Source organism: Lonchura striata, chromosome 2 (genome assembly GCF_046129695.1).
Source record: "Lonchura striata isolate bLonStr1 chromosome 2, bLonStr1.mat, whole genome shotgun sequence".
In the NCBI taxonomy this organism is placed as follows: Eukaryota; Metazoa; Chordata; class Aves; order Passeriformes; family Estrildidae; genus Lonchura; species Lonchura striata.
In genome coordinates, this window is record NC_134604.1 from 92,226,094 (window position 1) to 92,251,516 (window position 25,423).

The 25,423-nt window shown below is 37.8% G+C and overlaps 1 long non-coding RNA gene across 1 annotated transcript in view; it reads right to left on the bottom strand.

Moving 5' to 3' along the window:
* The window catches only part of LOC144245949 (uncharacterized), a 373,861-nt gene that overhangs the window by 125,456 nt on the left and 222,982 nt on the right, over nucleotides 1-25,423 (bottom strand). The window lies entirely within an intron of this gene.

The following is a 25,423-nucleotide window of genomic DNA, read 5'->3' on the forward strand; positions in this document are numbered from 1 at the left end:
TTTGTCATAATTTTCTGAGACTTTTAGTAGGTAGTGATATAGGGATTTATTTAATATGTTGGTGTGCACATGTGTGTGCATCCATGGTTTACACTTTTTAATTTGGGTTATAAAGCATTAGAGAGATAAGAACTACAGAAAATCATATTAAAATTTATCTTCTAATTTGTTCTTTTCCTCTGTCTTTTTTTTTTTCTCTTTTTATATGCAAAATGAAGTTTATTATAAGAAATTGATGTTACTTACTATTTACGAAATAATTTTCCTCTTTGCTGAAGAAATGGATTCTGGGGTTCATTTGGGTATTATTTCATTAACTTGAAGGCCAAAGACCTTCTAGTATATTAGCAGAGAGTATAATTATTACTAAATTAAAAGTAAGTACCCTTGAGATATTGTGGGCCAAATCCTCAGCTGGTTTAACTCAGCATTACTCCACTAAAGTAATAGCAAGGTGATGTGCATATTCACTGAGAAACAATCCAGCATTGATTATAAAGAGCCCTAGGAATGATTAGCTTAGTTATTGAGAAATAAATTCCAAGCGGTTAACTCCATCTACTTTAAATTATTTTAACTAATTTGGAGCACATAAATTAAGGAGTTTAATTTACCTATACAGCAGTAATAGAGACAAGGAGGCTTCTTCAGAGGGTTACTGGGAATGGTTATCCATTTATAATAAATGGTTATCCATTTATACCAGGGCTGAAATTAGTTGATTATGTTCTCTGTCAGGAGATAATAATGTGATTGCATTCCCAAACAGATGTATGACTTAGCACTTGCTCGCTGATGCCAGAGAGTGAAGCCAGAAACAATTTCTATGGGCTGATGTCACACACTATATAATTGTAGCTAAAAATTATGCTGGAGCTTATCTTACCAGTTATTTGTCCCAGGGCTATAAGAGGGGCTCTGAAAGTTGCCATTAGCACAGAGTTCCATGTGCTGCTTCCACATTTTTTCCTGGTGAAACATAGATGTAGTGAAATGTAATGAATGAGAAGTGTGATGATGGAAATGCCCCTCAGAAGGTCACTTTTTTGTCTTCCTTCACAGGGAGACAACAAGTACACCTGCTTGCTAATGTGTTTTTTCCCCTAACAGCTCTTCATCCTTATACCAAATAAGGTTTTGTAAAGTTCTGAGCAATAATTTCTAGATCTTCTCTTCAAGTTTTTCCTGCTAATATCTCTGCTAAAGCCATTCTGCTGTAAAGTTATCAAATTCTTGTTGTTCTTCCTTTGGTGGAATCAATCACAAATTGATTCCCATGCTCTCTGTACATGCTTTCTCCAGCACAGCTCAGGGCCTCTCAACATGTAGACAGTACTGAAAGTTGACAGTTTTCAAGAAGAAAGGCTAAATTCAGACTGTGCTTGCAAGATGTAGAAAAACTGACATTGTTGCTCCTATTCCAATTCTGGATTGTGACTCTTGCTTCTGGGATCTCCTCTTCATCCCCAAAACAGCTGTAAGTCTACACCGCAAAACCCTTTTCTTGGTGGCAGCAACAGCAGTTGGCAGCCTGGCTTTCCAAGATACTGTCACCCCTGGGAGCAGCCAAGGGCCATTTAGCTGCCTCCAGCCTCCTCTGTTTACCCATCACAGAACTCTCTCTGCATTTGCATGTTGAAGGACTGCTGTGTTTCTTCCTTAACTTGGTTAAGGAAGAAACCTCTGTCTTTGTCTGCTGGCTTCACCTTCAATTGCTTTTGGTGGGAAGTGTGTTGAGCAGATGGGGGATTGAGGTGCAGTGGAAGCCTGACTGACTGGAATTGGATCAGAATCAGCTTGTTTCCTATAGTTTCATTCCTCTGAATTTCCTCCAGAACTAGGTTTGTCTTATTTTTTTTCTCCAGGAGCATCACAACTTCTACTCATATTCACTCAGCAAACTGCTGCAACAGCAGGTCCCCGTCTGATGGATTGCTGCCCCTTCAGGTTTTCATTTTGTAGTTTTGTATCTGTTGTTTTTTCTTTTTGGAGTAGTGCTCTGCATTTCTCTTCATTGAATTTCAAATTTGACATACAATGTATCAAGATCAATTAGTTTTCTGATACTCTTATGGGCTTAACATTATGTCATCACAAACACCTTAAGTGTATTCTCTATTTTATCACCAGAGAAATTGATGAACACATTGACTCAAGCTGAATCTAGGAGAGTTCAGTGCAGAATCTTGCTTGAATTATACCTACACTGATAATGTATTTGGGACTTTTTGGTTTAAATGCACTTTCAGCTATTTTATGGGGATTTTATTTAGCCTATATTTCTGCAATGTGTTTATGGCAAGATAATGCAAAACAAACTCAAAAAATACATCAAAGTATATGTATATCACCGATATTTTTGTCCTTCTGAAAGGAGTGAGTAGATTGATTTGATGTGATTTACTCCTGACAAACCTTTGTCAGCAGTTATAATCACTTTCATATCCTAAAGATGTTTATACACTGATTATTTGATTCTTTGTTCATGTTGCTTCTGGACACTGAATGAGGCTATGGTCCTACTCCCCTTTTTAATGATAGATACTATGCTGACTTCTTTGAGGTATTTTGAATTCTTTCCTCCCCCTCCTGAAGTTGTCAAAGATAGTTCTAATGCCTCAGGGATTGCTTTGGGTGAATCTTTAGGTTCTCAGTGATGAATGAACTTAAATGTATTTGAAATAACTAAATGGTACTGAACCTACCCCTTCTCTGTTCTGGCCTTCATACCCTTCTCTTTTAAATGAATTGCAGTAACATTTGCTCTCAGTGAATCTTTTTCATGACGACTGAAGCAAAATGGGAAGATTTGGCTTTCTCTATGCCTGTTATTTGCTGTCCTTCCCATTAAATGGTGAACCTGTACTTTCTTTTAGCTCCCTCTGATTTAAAATGCATATCCTTATTGGTATTAATTAATTTTGCACTTTAACACTTCTAATTTTATCCTCCATGCTTACATTGCCTCACAATATACTTCCTATGGGTATAGATGAAGGTGTTTAATTTATTTTACCAGAGTGTTTGAAAGACCCTCTTACTTTCATTACCATTCCACTGGTGGAGGTTGCTGCTGCTGTAGCTGACATGTTCCTAATTTGTCATGGTGGTACACTGGGTGGCTTAGTGTAAATCACTGCTACAGTGAAATACAAAAGCAGCACTGCAATACCTGTAGTCTCATCTTGCTTTTCCTATTTGTCTTTTGGTTTTTGAAGGTTTTTGAAGGACTCTGTATTTTCATCTTGCTCTTCTTTCTACTTCCTTCCACACTGGCATTTCTGACATTGTGCTTTTCATGTAACACTGCTCAATAGCTGCCAGATCTTTGACAATTCTGTTCTCAGAGTTGCTTATCCAGGAATACTTCAAGTAAGTTCCCTAAGTTTACAAAATACATTTATTTTGAAAAGCACAATTAATTATAAAAAATTAAATATAGATATTTACAAACCTTGGATTTAACTAAGTATATTTTTAAAAGAAGGCTAAAATATTTCTCCCAGAGGCCTTTAAAGAATACAACTTCTATGTGAATCAGAAGTTTGAAGACTTTTTTTGCAATTAGAAAACTTTTGAGACGCATAGCTCAGACTACCTTTGGTTCACATGGTCAATTGTAATTTGACATGCATTCTAAATGAGCAGACATATAAAGTGGTAAAAATTGTCTTAGAACTAATGCATTTAATTCTCATATTAGTTTCTGCTTGTTCTCTATAAGCCCTAATTTGCATAGCAAAACTGAGTGGCAATGAAGGGTTTAAAGTAAGAAAGTGAGCTTTGTTGCTGCAGAGCTCTCAAACTTGAGTGTGAAGCATGGGTGGTCTCATTCACTGTTCTCAGCCTTTTCCTTGTTTTATGAAGCAGTTGTCAGAGAACTGTTCAGTCTTGCCATGACGTGGTTAGTACAGCTACAGTCTTGAAGCAAAGAATATTTGATCAGATATTGTTGCTAACAATGTAGAGGAATTGGTATATTGGAGGAGGCAATCAATTATACATTTAAAAGAAACTAATAGTATCTCCAGAGAAGGACACTCGTTGCCTTTAATCTGCTACATCTTTGTAGTGTTATTGAATGCCTTTGGAATTACTGGTTCAGAGGATTACACCGTTCTGTGCTTAAAATTATTTATCAGCCATCATTCTATTGATATATAGATAAGAATTCCACTGTGAGTGCTTTAATTGTTAACTTTTTCTTGGCTAGGGAAAAGAAATTATTTTACCTACAATCCAGAGTGACATAGTGAGACTAATCAGAATTCAATATACTTGAAAATGCTGCTACAAATGTGTAGCCATACTGAAAATTTAAGGAAAAAAATCAGCTCAGAATGAAGGATAAAGAATTAAAAAAGAAAAATGTTTCTTTATTATTTTCCATGATTTTTCCACCTCATCTAGGGAAAAATGGTTTTAGCTGTAATGCTTATGACATCACTATGAGAGATTTCTTCTAGGACAATACACTGAACAAAGTTTTTCCATATTGCCCTTCATTAAAGAGGTCAGTTTTGAAGTGGCAAGTAGTCAATTAATTCCAGTTGCAAAAGAGTAAGCAGGATCTCAGCCTCTTAAAGAGAAGGAACATAAATGAGACATGTTCAATGAGCTAAACCCGATTAATTTTTTCTGAAGATACTTAAAGAACTGACAGATGAATCCTCTGGCTGTTCAGAGAACTTTGGAAAGGAGAATGAATTGCCAGAAAGTTGTCTTTGGACAGCTGTAGTTTCTATCTTTAAAAGAAATGGTATTTAGAAATTACAGACCACCAAAGTAACTTCAATTTCTAAAAGAAATGAGCAATCATATGAATTATTTCTAAGCACCTTAGAAATAATGAGATGAGGAATGGTCCCCACTGATTTGGCAAGAACAAACAACATGAAACAAATATAATTTATTCCTCAAAGTGGGTAACAGACCTAGCTTACTGAGAAGAAACAACAAATGTTATCTTTTCAAGATCTTAGTAAAACTGACACTGTGATATTTACACAAACAAGCAAAGAAAAAAAAACATTGATGACAAAGAAATTAATAGACATATAGAAAATGAATTTGAAAAATGTATTGAGACAATAATTGGTGATGCTTCACTCTCAAAATGGAAGGCTAAAGCATATGGCCTTTCACAGAAGTCTGTCCTGGCTGTTGTATTATCTGATAGTGTTGTTAATAACCTGGATGGTGGAAGAGTTATATGTCCATTTTAGCACTGCAAGACATGTAAATACTTTTGTTGAGCCTGTGCCAGAGAGACATACCTTTGGTTTTTCTGCCTTCTTGCTTCAGCCAAGTAGTTAAAAATAAAATTATGCTAGCTTGCCCACCTAAGAGAGCTCCCCCTCTAAAAAATACACCCTGCCTTATTCTAGAAGGGATTGGGCAACCCCAGGCTAGTCTCCCAGAGTGAGGTGCAGTCACCTTTTTTTTTCCTCCAGCAAAAGTTGCTGGAGTCCTCTACTCTCCACTCCTCTACAATGAAACTCCCCACACTCAATAAGCATAGCTGCATATTCACCAAATTAATGTAAATGTTGCTGTTTATGTGCTGAGTGTATGGAGAGAGTGGGAGCAAGCACACTGTTCAATGGCTGTGTTCATGTCAGTCATAAAAAATGAGTAGGCTGCAGAACTGATGAGCATGTTCAGATGTGACATTGCAGCCAATTGGATCAGTTGTCTGACTGCCAAACACATCATTAATTTAGACATAATGGCAATGAAACAATCAGCAAGTAAAGGGGGATGGGTCTAAAAGGCAAAAGCCAATAGGTTTCATAAAAAAAAAAATCTAAAGCAAAAAAGGATTTTGTTTGGCTTTGTTTGCTCTCATTCGCTGGTATGTTGAACTCTACTAATTGATTCCATTAATAGGAGACCCGTCTTTGTGAGGAGGCTGGAGTTTTAAGGACAAATGCTTTTACAGGTTGAGTATATTATAAAATTGATGTATTTGGCCTCTTAGGCAAGATGCAAAACAACATCCTTGAAGTTCCATTAGCAGAACACAGTGTTTATATGTCCATGATCCCCGTAAGGACTTCCTTATCATCATACTTTAAAAAATAACCAAAAGTTGAGAAAACTGCAAGCAGCATTCATAGGGGAAGGATATCTACCATATTCTTCTAATAGGAAGATCTGCCACACTTTCTTTTAGACAATGGAAATTTCTAAATCTCAGAGAGCTTGATATCTGGGGTCTGCTTGCCCTGTTCTTCAGCAGTGTTTTTAAATACTTTTACCATGCAGTCAGGCATGAATTACTCTGTTTTGCAAAGCCAGTCAGTGTAAGGCTTTAAAGGGAACTTTTTAGGACAGAAATGAAGGTTTGCATTGTAAATTACAAAAGACAAACTCTCTGGAAGAGAATGTCTCCTTTTGTTATGTTCAAGATGCTACTATCACAGGATAATGCTGATATTCTGCATCTGACTCTCCAGAAGTCAATGGAATAAGTGGAATTTTTCATGTGGATTAATAATATCCACAGATAAGGAAAACCTCTGGGTTCACACACTCAGGGCTCATGAACCACATGCGTTGGGCAGAATAAAAGGTTCTGGACAAATGTTAAAAAAAAGCATGGTAAAGTTCAGTAGATACTACTGGAATGTCCTCCAGTGTATTGCCAGTGAGATGGTAATACAAACCTATCTATCTTCCTGAAACCTATCTATCTTGCAGCAGAAAGATCTTATTCCTTCCAGTCCACTGTCAGTACACTCTCACTGCTGCCTAAGACCATATTCTATTCAATCCTCTACATTCTTGAATCAGCTTGCTTTCTTTCAATCACATAATGAAGAATAATGCTGACAACTATAGACAAAAGCGCAGGTCATCAAGAAATGGCCTTTTTATAACAAGCCATGTGGAACACATAAGAACACTGGTAATACTTGACCAGGTTTATACTCTTCCTAGCAGGAGAAAATACTACATGCAAAACCACAGAAAAGGTACCATGAATAAATTAAAACTGATGCAATTCATAGGAGAACCGTTAGATCCAGTGTCCTAGTTTCAGGTGACATAGGGTTAACTTTCTTCTTAGTAGCTGGTACAGTGTTGGGTTTTGGATTTAGTTAAGGACTGTTCTGTTTTCCTCCTCTTTGCCAGTGAGGAGCTGGACAAAATGCCATGAGGAATCTTGGCCAGGAAGGCTGACCTGATCTGGCCAAAAGGGCATTTCATAGTATAGAATGTCATGCTTGGTATATAAACTGGGGCAGGGGGATTGGCTCAAATCACTCCCTGCTCAGGGAAGGCTGGGTATCTGTTGTTTGGTGATCAGCAAATGTATTGTGCTTCACTTGTCTGTCTTGGGGTTTATGCCTCTCTCTCTTTTTCATATAATAATAATAAAACTGTTCTTATCTCAAACTGTTGATTCTACCTTTTTTCCCCACTTGGTGAGGAAAGGGGGAGTGAGTGCATTGTACTTAGCTGCCAGCTGGCATTAAACCACAACATCCAGGCAGATGAAACCTGAGAGCAGTGTGCTTCTGGAAGCCATTTGAGTACATGAGACATTATAAAATATTCCAGTGACTGTGTAAGTTTATTTAATTGAGTGTGACAGACCCCTTCATCAGGGTCTGCCACTCCAGCAAACACAGGGGATGTCCTGCTTCCAGTTTGATATTGGATAATAACAATACTTCTTGTAATTGTCTGGCTTCAAGGGATCTCATGCTGGATTTAGTTGTGTAAAAATTGACATTAGTCATTGACAATCTCAATTTTTTTCAAAATTAAAAAAAAAAAAAGACCTTCTCATTCTTTGAAGACCCTCCCTCTGCATCTATATGCAATCTAGATGGTAAACAGTATCCCACTGTATCCAAAATTTAAGGAGTGATAATCTAGCACCCATGGAAAATATTAACTCAGTAATGCATTCTGCCACTTCAGAATTTGTCTCCATGAAGGACTGCGATATTTGAAACAAATGTCCACTTGTTAGAAGAAAAAAAGGAAATTCCATCAACTCCTGAAGTTTACTCTCTTTGAAATAAAGTTGTAGTTTTGGAAATTACTATCTATAACCCCTCAGTGATATATTTGAATGTTAGTACTGTGGATTAGCAAAGAAGAACTTGCAATTGGACAATGTTCATACAGGCAGAATGCAGTAGCTGTATTCATTTTACCTGGCTTTAGGTCCACAGTGAAAAAGGCTGTGTGTGAATCATTTGTCTAATGGAGGAAAAGTGGCTCCTCCAGAACTTTATTTCCAGATACAAATACCCTGTTGATTTCTTTTGGGGTTCTTAAGGGTTAGGGTGACCTTGAGAGATTGTAAAGAGTCTTTGCTTCTATCACTTGATGCTAAATAAGGAGTTTGGAATGTTTTTGATTGCACTTTTAAGGTTGCTTATTTCTTCTTATCTAAACATTTTTCTCTGACTTGTTGAGGTTTGTCTAGAAAAGAAGCTATGCTCATCTGCCCTTGAGTTTTGGGCAGTTCAGTGGGCTCAGACCCCCTGGAGGTAACTCAGCACCTTCCTCTCCTACTGATGGCGAGGGACCAGAGATCTTGTGCCCAGGTCTTGCTTGATCTAAACTGACGCAGATCAAGAAACAGCATTTGTTTATTCTGTAAGAATAGCTTTTTCCCCATTTGAATTCATATTAGAATGATATAAACTGGAAATACAGGGCACATTAGGGAGTTGCATAGTCTAATCTAAAATGGATGTGCCAGATTCCGTGGCCAAAATCCATGATCAGCCATGAGATAGTTCAGCAGATGAGTCTGATACTGAGTAGGTGTCTCTCAGTCTACATAGTTTTCTGAACTGCTATTGTCTCAAAAAAACCTCGTGACATGTCTCTCATGGGCTGAAAGCTCGTCCCAGTGTCAGTCAAACAGACAGTACAAAAATAGAGCCTCCCCTTGGTGAAGCAGAAGAACAGAGACAATTCCTTAGTAGCCTAACCACAATCCTGGTCTGGGAGTGGCCCATGTAAGGTGTGATATTTAGAAGCAGCAAGGGGTCTGTGAGGGATCATCAGAGAACAACTTTCTTACAAAAAGCACACTGTACCCCTGAGCACCTCGGCATGCTCAGGACTGAGAAGTTTCCTTGCACAATACCCAGAGTCCTGAGTACACCTTGTAGATCAAAACTGCAAGGGTCTAAGGCCTGGATTACTTTTTCCGGAGAATGATGATGAGATATCAAATAAACTCACTAATGTTCTCATGAATCAAGTTTTAGTTCTTTGGTGATTCAAGACTAAATAAAGCATTTTGCTATAAAAGCTCTCAAATAAAAACTCCAAAGCTTTAATTTATAATAGTGCTTCCTCTTTATAAAATAAGGAGAACAGACATTTTCCCTGACAATCTTGAAGCAAAAAGAACTTTTGACAGATGTGGTGACTTCTCTCCCATTTACTGATCTTGTCGCATCCAGAAGGCTCAGTGGAACCACTGATTCTTTCAAAACCATCCCGCTCCACAGGTAATGCATTATTTGTTGTCTTTGTCTTTCCATACCTGCTCCCGAAATTCCCTCTCAGCTTTCCTAATTCCTGTCCTGTCTTTAACCTCTTATAAATTGTGCTATTCTCTTCAATTTGGTCTGAATATCTTTCCCCAAAGGACATGTCTCTGACAGAATAACAATCTTAAAACCTGCCATGTAAATTTGGTTTTTTCTTCAATTTTCCTTTTTAATTCCTCTTTGGCTTAGTTATTTGTTCTTTCTGTTAATCAATAAGAATACACTTAAGTCGTTACCACTGCTGATTTTGCATCTGCTCACTCTTACCATATGACATAAAATTAGGTAGAATTATATTTGAATAAATACAGATTTGGTTTTTTAAAAAATATTGTAATCTCAATTTTCACTCTAAGTAAAGTTTAGCTTTAGGTCAGCATGAGTTCATGTTCTATCCAAAGCAGATGGTCCAATCCTGTCCAAAACTGCAGCATCAGAGTATGGTATGTATAAACACTAGTGTATGATTATTTAAATAGCAATCCTTCCTGCTTTGCAGTTTTCATTAGTTTCCTATATATAAGAGCCTGTGAGTAGTGACTGAAGTAGAGAAAATGGGCTACTTAGGTCTTTTAATACATTCCAGTGTTCTTGTATTTGCTACAAATATAAAGTCAAATATAGCACATCTAGTGATTCAAGTATCTTAGTGTTTGGATGACCTGAAACACATCTTGATTTCAAGACTGGCTTGACTATATGACCATAGAATCATTAGGCTGAGAATAGCATCACTCCTATTAAGTTATTTAAGGCAAAGATATTTGGATAAATGCATTAGGCATCATTAGTTATGAAAATGCCCTTCATGGCAAACCCCATTTCTTTTCATGTTTTGAGTTTTTTTAATGATTTTGTGATGTCATAACCTTAAAAAAATTCATGGTCTGCCACTATTCAGATATAGACATAGGCTGCACTTCCTGATTTACCTGCATGTTGGTGACATTTTGAAATTATTCTTTTAGTGTTTCTTTTCATTGTCATACATGAGGAGAAGCATGGCTTGAAGAAAATATTTCTATTCACAGAGCATCTGTGCTCTCCACTACAGGTGTGTGTTAAATCTGTGAAAAGACAAGTGTGTCAGTGCTGATGGCTGAGGCCAGCAGGAGCCCTTCAGCCCAGCACTGTCCCTCAAGGTAGCCGGGCTACTGAGCAGGTAGGGCGGGGGTGCCAAGGGTCTTACACTGGCCTGCAGCAGGGCCTCATCTGATCAGAAATTTTCAAGGAAAATCTATTCAATGGAAAAATGGAGATTTGTCCCTGACACTGCTCTTGGCAATATATGATTTTGTTCCCTCAGCCAATTTGCTTTCATTTGGTGTCCTTCAATGTACAGTGAGCTGTCTTTAGCCAGAGGCTGGCATTGCTGTGCCTTATGGCTGAAGCAGATCAATTGAGAACGACGCTGTCTATGTTAGAAATTGAAAAGTCTGCTGTTCTCATGAAGGCTCAGCATTGCAAAGAAGGGCTCCCTACGCCTCTGATGTAAATCTTCTTCTGAAATCAAGTGTCTACAACATCCACCTTTTCCTATCTCTTGCCCTCTTTACAAATAACAATAAACTCAGTGATAAGGACCTTGAACCAACTCCAGCTATGGCATGATCCAGGCTCTGAGTTCAGTGTTGTTGTATCCCAGCATCTTCTGATGAGATATTTCCATTTTACATATAAAACTTCATCTCACTAAGAAATTACATGGAGTCCACATTCCTTTCTGTATAAATATATAAATTACTAAGGTAGTGAGTTATGATATAGTTTCTCCTTAAAAAATCTAATTAACTCCAAAATTACTGAACTATTTAGTAAAAAAGACATGGAGAGAGAGGTATCCCATTTTCAAGAATACACTATCTTTTAGAGGGCAATCTCTTTTCTGGATCTGTGAAAGAGATATAATCTTGCTTTTTCATACAGAGGAAAAAGCTGATGCCAACTTTCTGTACAGACAAGTCCCCAGACAAAAGGGGGAAAGGGTGTCATTCTGTTGTTTTCTGGCACTGCCAGATTCGTGTTTTGGATTTTTTTTTTAAATTAATTTGGGTTTGGGCCTTGTGGGTGAGATAGGCCACTCTTTTGCAAAGCCCATGACGGCTTAAACAGAATCATGATGTCTAAATGCTCTGTGCTACTTTTGGCTTGCCTGCACAGATATATGTGTAGAAACAGGGATGAAGGCACCTTTGGGACTTCTCTGGTGTGTGTACATAAATGTAATGTTTTTGAGATTTACAACAGTTTTGACCATCAGTATTTTGGATCCAGCCTGCACCCTATAAACTTGTGTTCGCAACATGAACAAGCAAAGTACTCCTTCAATGCTTTCAATAATTTGCATCTTGAGAGAGTTCACACATGAAATGATGAGAGACTGAAACTGGAGAAAATTAAATTAAGAAACTTAATGTATGATTATTCACTTAAATGGTTATATTATCATACTAGAAATATGGCAAATCCCACTTTAATTTTTAGTATTGTGAATCCTGAACTACTGAGCCCAATGTTAAATGTTGATCATACTAAGCCATGCAACACTCACACTGTATGTTTTTTGCTTTTGTAATATTTCTTCAGTTTTTCCAAACAGTTTGTGGTATATCTGTGTCTTAAAAAAGATAATTTCAGACAGTAAACACAGCAGATAGCTGTGTTTACTTTTTAAGAGCTGTGAGAGATTATAAGTATACTGTCATTGAGTTTTTGTGTCCCATTGTTTCCACATGGATGAGCAGTGCAAATAATAACCATGCTGTCATACTATAGTCTCATTATCTGAAGTGATCTTCTCTGCTTGGATATTATACCATAATCTAGTTCTTTTCCAATACTTCTCACTTGTCTTTGTCTCTACTTCAGACTGCAATATTTCTGAGGTAAATATTGCTTGTTGATGGATACATGATAGATCGATGGATATAAAAGCTTCTTGTGTGTTTTGAATACCTCAGAAATATAAACAAATATAGCAGTGCTGTTTTATTTTTACTTCATGGGGAAGAGATTATTTCACGTATGTGAAAATGTCCTCTTGACATTTCAGATAATCCTAACAGTAATTTAGTAATAAGGTTGACAGTGACTTCTAGAAGCCATCTGCTTAGCCTGAGGTTTGAAGCAGGCCCAACTTTGTGGCTAGAACTGGTTGCTCAGGGGCTTGTCTAGCAATGTAGTATCTCCAAGGATGGAGATTCCACAGGCTCTGTGGCACCTCTGCCAGTGCCCACCCACTTCCTTCATGACAATTACTTTCCTTCTCTTCTGTTACAATACCTCTGGTTGCCTCTTGTGTTTTCTACAGCTCTACTTCCCTTGTGCCGCCTTCCTAATCCTTTTATCTGATATTTTAGTTTCTTACAAGAGGACTTCTCTCCAGCACAGATACCTTGCTCATGTTATTTTGGTAAGAAATGTCAATTGCAAGCTCTGTTCTTGTGTTCCCTTCTTCAGCACTGGAAACTGGAGGCTTCTAAGAGGTCTGTGTGTATGTAAGAAAGTATTTCTCACAAGTCCATGTTCCTTGCTCAGATGTATTGTAATGCTCTGAAGACTTAAGGTCCAAGACAGATTTCCCCTAAACATGTAATTTGTTACAGGACATGCAACTGCTGTGTAACTCTAAGGACACACAGCTCTTACCATGGCTGGACAGGTCCACAGCACATGCCAGAGGTCTTGACAAATACTGGTGTCTTGATGCTGCTTATTCTTTTTTATTTTATTAATTTCTTACTTCAGCTTTTATGTTCCATAATGCTAAAAATGGAAGAAGAGAATCACATCTGTGACCTTCCCCAGTTATTCAAGTGGAGTCAGTTCCAATTTTCCATTTTTTACATATTTATTCATGATAATGTCTGAATGGCTAGTATTTTAATTTGCTTCTCTTAGAATTCATTCCTTTATAGTTAATGCTACCTAATTAACACACTCATCTGAATATACAGAAATATGACAATCATAATCTTTAGGTCATAATGGGAAATGTATTTGTACACCTGCAAAACACTGAATTAAGAGCTTGCTCATTAACCATTCTTTTTCTTTGCTTTCTGTTGTCTCTAGGAATGGGTATAGGTTTTGTTCCTACCAGAACTTTTTTGTCTCACTATGATGCAAGCTTCCATTTAAAATAATCTCACTGTATTTTCAGAGAGTAACTATTCCTTTACTTTTTTGCCCAATTCCCTTATTTTCTGTTTGGTTTTTTCCATCTGCACAGAAATAAGGTGCAAAAGGTCCCTCTCCCTCTCTGTATCTATGTATAATACATACAATATATCTATCATATTTGTAGAGGCTCATTTGTTTAGGCTGAAGAGGTATTTTGTGGGATATCTCTCAGTGATGTAGTAAAGGTTTTTGAGAGGGGAGGGTTTGTATTATACTTCATAAAAATAAAAACACTGCAATGTTGTTGTATATTCATTTATCCATGCTGTGGATGCTCAGAATGTTGAGGAACATCTCTGTGGACCTTGGATTTGATAGAGGTCACACAGTCTAGAAAGCTGTTGTCAGCATGCTTTGGAAGCCATGACTCAAAGCTGTTCTTCTCTAGCAGAAACAATTCAGTTTGTTCACATGTGTGAACAGCATGTTCTAATAAGTTCTCAGGAATTATTGATTTGTATATGGCTCCTACGACAATTGTTTGAAGGAACTTGTACAGTCTTTTCAGCAGGAATTATTTGAATCTAGCAAAAAGCTTGCCTTCACTTTTTCCCCTTGAAATAAGTTGTGAGCACAAAGACAAAATTTAAAGATTTCAGACACAGCAGAAGGGCTCTGTTTTCCAGCAAACAGGAGGTTAAGTTATAGTACAGAAACTTTTTTCGTAGTGTGTATTGTGATGATAAATATTTTGTGAATCATTCTGGTGGCTTCTAGTTGGATATTGCTGAACTTCATAACACCCACATATAAACTATCCATGGATAGATCCCTAGAACCTCTTGTCTTTGTAGAAGTAATGAAATCTGAAAAAAACAAATTTTATATTAAATTATTAGACCTCATGTATAAGACAAAACAGGTATTCATGACCAATAATGAGCAGTTGGGTGCTAAAAATACTTTTAGTGCAACTATTGCAAGAAAGTCCAAACTGTTTTTGGTCTGTAGCTCTTCTCAGTGTTGTCACAGTGGCACTAATTCTCCCTGTCACAATCTGGGTGCCGCCAGGACTATCCTACAGTTCTTGATAGAGGTTTAAGATCAGCCTTTATCTCACCTTAATGACAGTAATGACTTAATATCTGGAGAAACATGTATTTTTGTGATAGCCTTTGGCCTGCCCAAAGCCTGAAGCATGGGTGTGAAAATATGTGAGGAGGAGTCATAGCTGTAACCTGCTGGTATGCAGATAAATCTTGCTGCAGAGTTCAAGGGTTAGGTGATGATAGAGAGACATGTCAAAGTATTTTTGATGTTTCTTTCAAAAAATACCATGGAGGTAAAAGAAAATTGAGTTCAGGTTGTTTCTAGGAACACATTGAGAAAGCTCCACTAAGGTCAGGTACCCAAATATAATTCCAGCTGGTGGGGAAGGGACATCTCCTCATTCCTGAATCCACAAATGTCAGCAGTAACTTGCAATTTTTATTCTCTTTGTGGCTCCAGGGACCAAGATAAATCTCCCTACCCTGCAGTGCTATTATGGCATGTAAGAGCAGCCTCCGTGCTTTTAAAATGAGCATAAGCCATCCTGTCAAATATGTCTATTTTATTAATGTCCCAAGCACATATTTTAAAGGAAAATATGTTCTTCATTCTCCAGCTGCCACATCTGTTCTCACCTCTGATATTTACCAATACAGAAAAAGATGATGCATGTAAAAAAAAAAATATTTAGAATATTATAAACAGTTAAAACTGTACAAAATGTAATAGTTTCCAACCAGTTTGAATGAGCCCAAGTAAACAGGCAACAGAAGTAAAATTAGAGGCACTTGAGAGTGCAGTGACATGGATAATGTGAAGAAGTGAATGTGGCTTGCAATGAAAGAGAATCCCAGTGAGCATCTACTGTTTACTGTAAGCCACAAAAGGTTGCTGGCAATAATACTTTGGGGAATAATGGCCATTTCATTTCCATGGTTTTCTACTCCATTTCTCCCCAAATGCTGTCATTAAATAAAAACCCTTCTGAAAAGCTATTACATCTAACATATGTTCAGAACTATTTCTGAAACTATCTGTTGTCCCTGTTCTGATTGTGGGGTATCTACACCAAAATTGCTGCTATTTTAATTGGCATACAGTGACAGACTTTTGGTGCACTTCATAGAAACTTATGGAAAGTTAATGTCACTCTCAACACTACACTTCATCCAAGTGACAATTTAAAGTAATTTCTAAGAGCAGGTCTTAAAAAGTCTTTCAGGATAGATTATGAAGCAGTCCTGCAGAATCTAACTAGTTTGTTGAGGTGTCCCAGTGAGCAATCCAACTGGCAGAGTGTTGTAACCTGAAAGCTGTTTATTTTTCTATGCAAAGTTGTTTTGTAACTGCTCCTTATAGAGAAAGCATACAACACAGAGAAAAATCCACTGAGTCACAGCTGGACCATACTGGCAGTGAAGGTTGCTTGGAGAAGTTTATAAATTTTATCTGTTCTTTGCAGAGGGAACTTGAATTTCTAGGGGTGATATTCTGGGCGCTCCTGCCTCTCACGCACCATGATATTTCCAGAGTTCATCACTTACCAATTCTTAAAGCCAGTTCAAGGCCTCACAAGGCCAAAACCAAATGAAATGCAAGAAATGGCATGAAAATGAGGTATGACAAATAAGTTTATAATTTAATTTCAGGGCACCAAATTTGGGGAATGGGGTATTTCTGCTCCTGAGGCAAGCAGCCATTTCCACACTGCCTAGAGAGTCTCACTCTGTGCCCGGCTGTAAGCAGCCTCCCTGCCAGCCCTGGTCAGTTGAAACCATGACTTTGCCACTGTTCATGTGCCACATGTGCCATGCTAGGAACTTGCTGTTTTGCTTATGCCTAGAGCAAACCCCCTCCATGACATTGCCTCAAATGCTATCACAAATAGACTCCTTGGTTTTGCTTCAAGTTGCACAGCAGGATAAAGAATGAAAATTCAGAAGACAGGAATTTTATCAGTGGTGTGGTTGAAGAAATTTGTCACAGACTTTCCCCTCATATGCTGCCATCAATTTGCATGTAGTATGGACAGATAAAACTCATTAAACTTCAGCACTGTAGATCTTCAGGACTAATTCTAAATACAAGTATCCCTCAAAAATACTGCAAAAGGTAAAGAAAAACAAACAGTGAAAATAAATGTTAGCTAATAATAATTTCTGCAGAATGTAACACATAGAGACATGTAGCAGTGCTTGCTAGCTACTAAAAGACTAGCTTTGTAGATTTAACAGTTCATTAAAATGAGAATAACAGGGAACCTGAGTTATTTTGCTGATTCATGAACTCTGCAGACACAAATGCTGGTAGAGTAGTTATTCAATGAGCTTCCATTACATTAACAGAACTGTTCTGGGTATTACTACTAGAAAAAACAACCTATAGAATCAAGTACTTAGAATCTGATTTTCAAATTGCTCTCCTTTTTGCATTTGCATCGATGTTTTGCATTTGTTTGAAGCTTGCATCTGCTTCCAAACAATAAGCACTAATTTTAAACCTGTTTAGTACTCATTTAACCCAGATAGTTCTTTTGTGGCCATTTCACATGCATCTGGGATTCAGTGCAAAGAGGTTGCATGGAACAAAATGAGAGGAAAATGCTACTAACCAGCAGCTGCAAGAAAGGGCCAAAAAAAAAAAAAAAAAGTGGAAACACTACACGAATATGCTACCATTATGACTTGAGAATCAGGCACATAGATAGTGACCCTGTGATTATGTTAGGTAGAGGCTGCTGTGGATGATGACTGGCTACTGGGAAACCTAAGCTTGATTTGTGTGACAGATACTTTCACTGATTCAATGGATCTTTGATATGCTTTAGGTAATTTGCACTACTTACATGTCAGCTGAGGTCAATGAAGCTTGCCAGAGCTTTATACTCAGAGACATCCTAAGGAATAGAATGTCAGCCAATGTAAACTAGCGGAACGAGGAGTCTGTTTCCTGCGACAATTAAAGCATCCACTGGAAGGGTGATGAGATACTGAAACAAGTTGCCCAGAGGAGCTGTGGATGCCCCATCCCTGGACCTGTTCAAGGTCAGTCTGGATGGGGCTTTGAGCAACCTGGTCAAGTGAAGGGTGTTTCTGCCCATGGCAGGGAGTTTTAAACTAGGTGATATTTAAGGTCCCTTCCAACCTAGGCAATTCCATGATCCTATGAAACACCTAGTTCACCACTAGCCAAGGCTATTGTCACTTTTGATATCTGTAGTCATAAACCCCAAAACTAATGAGGATTGCATGGCTGAATACATGTAACCTAGACACACCACGGTCCACATGCAGCTCTCATTTAATCAGAATAAACTGGAAGTCAGTGACGTGACCCAGTAAAAAATCCACTGGAGCTGAGGATGGATGTGTTCAGCTATATTCTATTAGGAAAAAATCATGGTTGAGAGAAGAGCTGTTCCCTCAGTTTATCCATCTGTAACATAATGCAGCCTTGCAAAGTACCTGTGATCCAAATGGAAAGTGGTACAAGCATGGACACTCAATCCACTCATATTCTACTACAGAGGCGTTTGTCTTCCTTCATTATGTCAGTGTTAATGGGGCTGTGCTTCTCAGCCTGGCACAGCGGTTGTATCCCTGGATCAGCACCTGTCATAAGGTGAGCTCTTGCAATCTGTCACCTCTGCTCCCACACTGGATTTCTTGTTATGTTTTTCATACAGAAACTCAACACATACAGTGTGACAGGCATCTGAAACAGGTCACAGTGCTAAATGCCACATCATCTGCTGTTCCATTTCAAGGCAAGGAGAGGACAATGTTAACTGCTTCTGTTTATTGTCAGTCACTTGTGAAATTCATGGGAAAATAGCGATGATGGAATTTTTCCTTCCTGTATTATCTGAATATGACTTCCCTTTAACCTATCTGCAAATGTGGTTCATAAGGTGTCTATTTTGATTCCAGCATATTATATTGATGTTTACATTATCTTAGCATTATCTTAGCATATTGAGCTGATCTTGCTCTGACTTAGTTAAAAAAAAGGGTAAATCTTTAGGAAAGAATACATTTCCATATCAAGAGGTCACTCCTTGCTGTACAGTGGGAAACTGAAATGAGGGATTGTGTTTTCAAAGTAGTATGTGTAGAAGTGTGACTTCAAAGTTTCATTCTTAAGTAGTTGTTGTTCCTCCTAAGATCAGTGGAGATTTACAGGAATTCAGCAAATTTTATGCTACTTACAAATGCTAAATTTTCATTTTAAAACTACCTTTTTGGAAATTTAGACTTGAATTAATGCCTAATTTTTTTATTATTAAGAAAATATATATATAAAACTAATCTGACTGTAACATCTTAGACCGCTGATAAAACAAACTGTTTATAGTTCAAATAATAAGTAAAAAATCCCAGATTTTTAAAAATACCTGAATTTTATGTCTGTACAATTTAACGCAGAAAAAAATAGGTCTCAAAATAAAAGCAGAAGACCATCTGCTGCCTCTCCTTCACCCAAGGCTTGTACTTATTACTGGATCAAAAACATGAAAACCTTTAATGGAACGCTACCCAATACAACACATATAATTGAATAACCTTGAAAGGAAAGATTGGGGATTTAAGAGAGAAGATCAATTTAAAATCACTTAATGGATGGAGGCATTTAAAATTACATAGACTGAAGAAGGTGAAAGGTGCTATGGAATAATTGCTTTCATCCTCTGGAGATAGTGTCTTAAGATGTAAATGAGAGTCCATGTTTCAGTAATTTATTGTATAAGAACTATACCATCACCAAAGGGAAGAAAATTGTGAGATAAAGACAAAATAATTTCTGAGCCCTGTAAAGACCATCTCACCTAAGGTTTGATTCAGTGTCCACTGCAGTCTATGGGAGATTTTATTCTCATTGAAAGATGTCAGTGGACTTCAGTAAGCTTGCATGAGGCCTCTTATGATGGTATAATTTTGAGAGAAATAAATTGTTATAAAAGATATATCAGCTCCTGAAGCTCATGTCTGTAGCACTTCTGCACAGAGGCAGGCACCCTGAGGTGAACACATTGGTCACATCAAAAGTAAAAATCTTGGAAGTGAACAGCTTTAGAGGGGCTCTTTAAACTCTCTGGTGGACATGGGTACATGGCCTTCTTCATCTGTCATATGCTCCAAATCCTACAATGTGCATTTACATTGCAAGACTTGGAACATCTGTGGGTCAGTAGATTACAAACTTAATAGCACCTTTTTCTATGCAGCAGCATGAATGAATAAATAGGGCCCTGCACTGGCTGCTCTGTCATGGATTTGACATTTTTGTCCCTAAAAGGCAGTCTTGGGCACGTAGTAATCTGAGTAAGTGTGGGCAGTCATGTTTATGCATGGTTCTTCCAAGCTGCAGATATTTATGGGTGTTTGGGATTGTGTTAAGGATGGCACAAGCCCAACTCTTTATGCTCTGAGTTCATACAAATTCTCCATGTAAAAGCATCCAAAAGATCAAAGCTTGAGAATTACTGGCTTCCAGGAAGAACTGAACATAGTCTTAAAATCTATATATAGAGCTTCCAAAAAGAAGTAGGAATCAGTCTTTGGCAAAAAAATGCTTCTCAAGGTTGAAGATATTTGAGGTGCAGCAAATCCAGTTTGGGACAGCTTCTTGCATAGGGTGCTTTACATCTGCTACAAACAAACAAAGAAACTCTGTAAATAGCTCTCTGTGACTAGCACATGTTACACTTTTCAGCTGATAGAAGTGAAATGACATGCCAATCATCTTCTAACACATCTAAAAGTATTGCACCAAAGTCCTAATCCTCCTTCTCCTTTGTGTGTTTTCTGTTTACTTCATGAGTCACTTTTTGACTGGTGACTAACTCCTGACCAGAGAAAAAACGAATCACATAACCCAAGGAAGTGTTTTTATAAATAAACTTCAGCATGGAAAATTCTCTTCTCAAATGCATGTCATCTAATATCTGCTGCCCTTGCCAGACTGAAGAAACAAGTTTACAGAGTGAAGATCCTCCTAACCACTATTTCGCTCTCCCTAGCTCTCCATCTCACAGGAAATGATTCTTTCTCTAAACTCTGACACTGCTGCTGCTGAAGAGCTCTTCAGTTCTGAACACGTTATTTTACCATTCACAGGCCTTTGAACTGTTGCTTTTAAATGTGGCTGTTGAATTAATGAATAATTTTGCCAGGTGTTAGAGCACATGAAGGGAATACCAGACATACGCTTTGGTCGATCTGTGTTCATTTTTACATTACAAGATGTTTATTATGTGAAGATAAAAGGTCTAGCTCATTCCCATACCTTTAATATGGAATTCAAATAATGAAGACAGAGTTAGTAAAATCTTCTGAGAATGAATGAGTAAATGCGATTTACAAAGCCAAAGAAAACAAGTAATTTGTTTATATGCAAAACTCATTAAAAACATTGCTTATTTAATCTGATTTAGATTAAAGGAATAATGTTGTTATATCAGGTTGGTACTTTTTTTCTGATGAGAACCATGACAATATCAGTGACTATAAAATACATAATAAATAGAGAGGCTTGAGGTGTTGAGATACCTGAGGAGTTTGATTTTTTGGAGGAAGCTGAAAAGAGATTTAGTTGCCATTCATTAGCTGATAAAAGAATATCCATCTTTACACTTCTGACTTTCCATGAACAGAAGCCACAGAGGAGTTCTTCCAGGATGGACTGCTTTTCAGTAGTGGTGGTAGGGAAGCAGAACTGTCCTTCTTTGAAGTTTTGGAGATAGACCTCACCTAAGCACAAATTCTAAGTAGATGGTGGTATCAGAAATGGAATTTGTTTCTGGACTGTGCCTGAACTCTTTGTGTTGCCATGAATTTATGCCATGACATGTTAGAGGTGCTGGTCTCCTGCTTATCCAGACTAACACCTTTGTGGGACATTTTTGTTCTGTTCACATCTGGGTTGCAGGTCAGTGCTTTGCCTGTGTAGAAATCACAAGTAACAGGGGAACAGTATCCTCTGCAATCTTTCTCCAGTATGAGGTCTGTAAGAAGAACTGGAGGATGCTCACTGTCATCTGGCATAGATTAGACCATCATGATACTCCACAAAGAGCTCTCCATGGTCATCTGTCATGTTTTGCTCACAAGCTGACATTAATGGCACCACTTTTACAGTCCAGAAGGAACATATGTCCTAACAGGACTGATGATGTTTATCAATACCTTTTGTTTTCTCCTGAGGTGTGGTCCACTTCCTGGGATGTCTGGACAACTGACAACATGTAGCATAGGATATTGACTATCCTGAGACCATTAACTTTCTTTTCTAGTGGGGAGATATGGCTTTTGTGGCTGTTGATCATTTATGCTACAGTTTCTATTTCTGTACTCCTGTTAGTCAGCTTTCCTCATGTGCTTTGTCATCATGACTGCTGTGCCATTGGATTTCAAGAGAGTGGTGGCAGATTCACACTGCCTGCTCTCTGGGGTGTCTTGCCCCTGGCTTTCCTGAAGAGAAACAGCCTTGATGCTTAGGCACTGGCAGCAAGAATCTAGCTGGAAGGGCCTTGGGTTTTTTTGTGGTGAGGAGTGCTTTATGTCCTGCTTAGTAAGTGGCCTGGGGAAGTCTCCTAAATTGAATCTACATTGCACATCTTCCTGTAGTGTATAGGGTCTGATAGCCCCTCCCTGGTCTGCTTGCAAAGCCAAATCTACCACATTCACAATTATTCCCCTGGAGGGTGGCAGGACAGAGAAGGAAACATGCAACAAAAGTTGTTCTCATCAGAGCTCATCATCAAGAACTGCAGAAGCAGTATAAGAAGCTACATAGAAAATAAACCTTATGGGGAAAGACTGAGAAAAGTTAATGAAGAAATCTATGACCTGCAATGTTTGCCCCATTATAAAGTTTATTATGATGTGCTTAGATCAACTGTTTTCCTATCCAAGGAATAATGCTTTCCCCTCTGCTGGTCTTACCCAACAATTGCTACTTAACACTGAGAAACAGGCATCTTAAGAAAAAGGACAGAGACAAAGAACCTCTTCTTGAATACACTGATATTAAGATAATGAAAGGTTTCAATGGTAGTATTATTAAAGGTTGACAATACTGGGTTTTATGATTCTCTTTATACAGTTCAGATAAATTAAATAAAACTAGCTCTTATCTGTACAGCTCCTAAAGCCACACTGTAACAATAGTCTCAGGATCATCTTCAGTAAGATACCCAAAGTCAGGGCAGGTCTGTGAGGAAGGAGCTAATGTCAGGCACTGTCTTTAGACTCCTAAGAGAAATAGTAGAAGGAGTGAAGTGATGAACTACAAATTTCCTGTATGTTGCATGTATGTCAAATACAAAGGGAGACTAATCAAAATAACATGGCAAAGATTAAAGTGACAAAACATAGCTGGTGTAACACCACTGATGCCTTAACTGATAGCTCAGTGTCAAAGATATGATGCAAGTGTCACTCACTGTAAAAATGTCATCATTTGTCAGGTATAACATATCCCAGGCACTGACTGACACAGGTCAAATTGCAGATTCTGCTCCTTCAACATAATGCGATTAAGTAGAGCTTAAAAAACCCTTCAGATAAATAAACTATGTTTAAAACCATCTTCAGCTTCTCGTTGGTAAACACTGTTTCTGTCTACTAATATATATTGACAAAATTAGTGTTTTCATGCAATGTTTTATGGTACATTACCTAAACTCAATGAGCAACTCACACTCTGTTTTTTTGTTGCTAACAGTGGTTCACAGTGTTTCACTACTAACTATGGGTGTCACAGAAATAATTTGACAAGCAATAAAAAGAGAAAATGTTCTTTGGTGCAGTTTTTACAGTCTATTCTACACAGTCTCAATCACTGAAGTGGAAAAAATGAAGATAAATAGCTTAACTAGTATGTTTACATGCATCTAACCAGGTATTTTCTTTTAAGATTAATTGAATTTTACATATAAATAAAATGCTTTGATTATAACTTTATTAATTTTAAGGGCCTTTGAAAGAACTGTCAAGTTCAGAAAGGAAAAATGCTCCATTTTTCTGACACTGAAACACAGTGAAAAAAGTGCCATGCCATTTTGATTTGTCAATTTCCAGGACATTACACCTTAAATTCTTCCTTAAGTATTAAACTAATGGCAAGACTTTTGATTTCCAGATAAAACTGAGAGAATCCCATCAGATTTACAGGACAAAAATCTGAAGCTATTTTAAGGAAGCCAATATTGTTTCAGCTCAGCAAGGTACATAGATATACAAAATTCAGCAGGATAAGTTACTCCAATTGAGTATGTCCTGACAGGATCCTAATGCAGGGCACATCTGGCTGTCTATTTGCTAGAGTTCTGTAAATTATTGTTAAAGTTGCACAGGTAACAATTAAAACCCAGGAAATATTGAAGAAATGGGGTGGTTGTTTTTATTTGCTTGTTACAGCAGAATGTTTAGCTAGCAGTTTGTGAGCTATTCCCTTGAGCTACATGGTTTAATGCCCAGTGACTGCCCCTACACCTTGGAAGGAGAAGTATGAAAAGAAAGCAGATGCAGCTAACAGGGTAACTATTTAAACATCATCATAGCTGTTTTGCAACAACCAAGGTGACAGAACCTTTAAAGCAAGAAGAAAAAAAATCCCTAAAGGTGTGTAGAAACCATTGCTGGAAGATATTAATGGGATTGATCTAAAGGGATCTTTTACAATCTTCTCCTTTACAAGAGAAGAGCATAGACTCTTTCTGATAAGCAGCTCATATAAGAAGGGCATATACCTGGCTTTTAATTTCCATTCAACTATTAAAAAAAAAAAATTATAAAAAGACCATACCTATGACATGAACACAATTCCCAACAGTAAACTCCAGAGTTCCTAGGACTCTTCCAGGACAATGATATGAGACTAACCAGCCCCTAGGCAAAAAGTCATCCTCTAGGGTGTACAGGTCTCTTTTTCAGGGCACAGTCCTTAAGAGGAAATCATGTTTATTGGCACAAGTCATCCAATGTTATCAAGTTATTTAACAGAATGTAATTGCCCCTGTATCTTATGTAGCACTTGCTCCAAAAGGTGATTTAGAAAAGCTCTTATTGACTGACATGGACCTCTTAGGAGTCAGCTTCAAGAAGGAAAGAAATGCTAGGTGGTAGAATATGGGGGCTTAAGCATTTGGTGTCCATAGTGATGCTCTGCTAGATACAGACACACACACACACACACACACACACACACACACACACACACACACACACAAGAAAAATCTAAGACAATTTTCATGCCAAATATATTAAAGAGCATTTCCAGTTAGCAGCTTAGTGGTCATCTGAAGAGATTTGGAGCTTAGAAATCTCCACCTTGCCTGAGTCTCACTAAGATTTCAATGTAGCACAATAGAGGTCTTGAGAAATATCAGTCATCTGGGGCAAATTAGCCAAGCTGGGATACCACACTGATGTGTCTGCCTGACACCTCCTGCCTGAACAAACTCACCCAAGGCTAAGTTGAGCATCAGTGTGTGATGTGTACTGTACCATTTAACACATTTTTTATGGAGAAGTACCTAAAAGTATACTACACTGCTCTTGTGCTTCAAGGGAAAGTCATCTGTTGCTGTTACACAGTTTTACATTTTCCCTACTGTGATGATTCAACTGTGCTAGCTGGCACACCAAAGGGAAGAAGCCAAATCTCCACTCATTTCCTCACTCTTCCCACTCACTCTCCCTGAAGAAGAGTCATTAGCA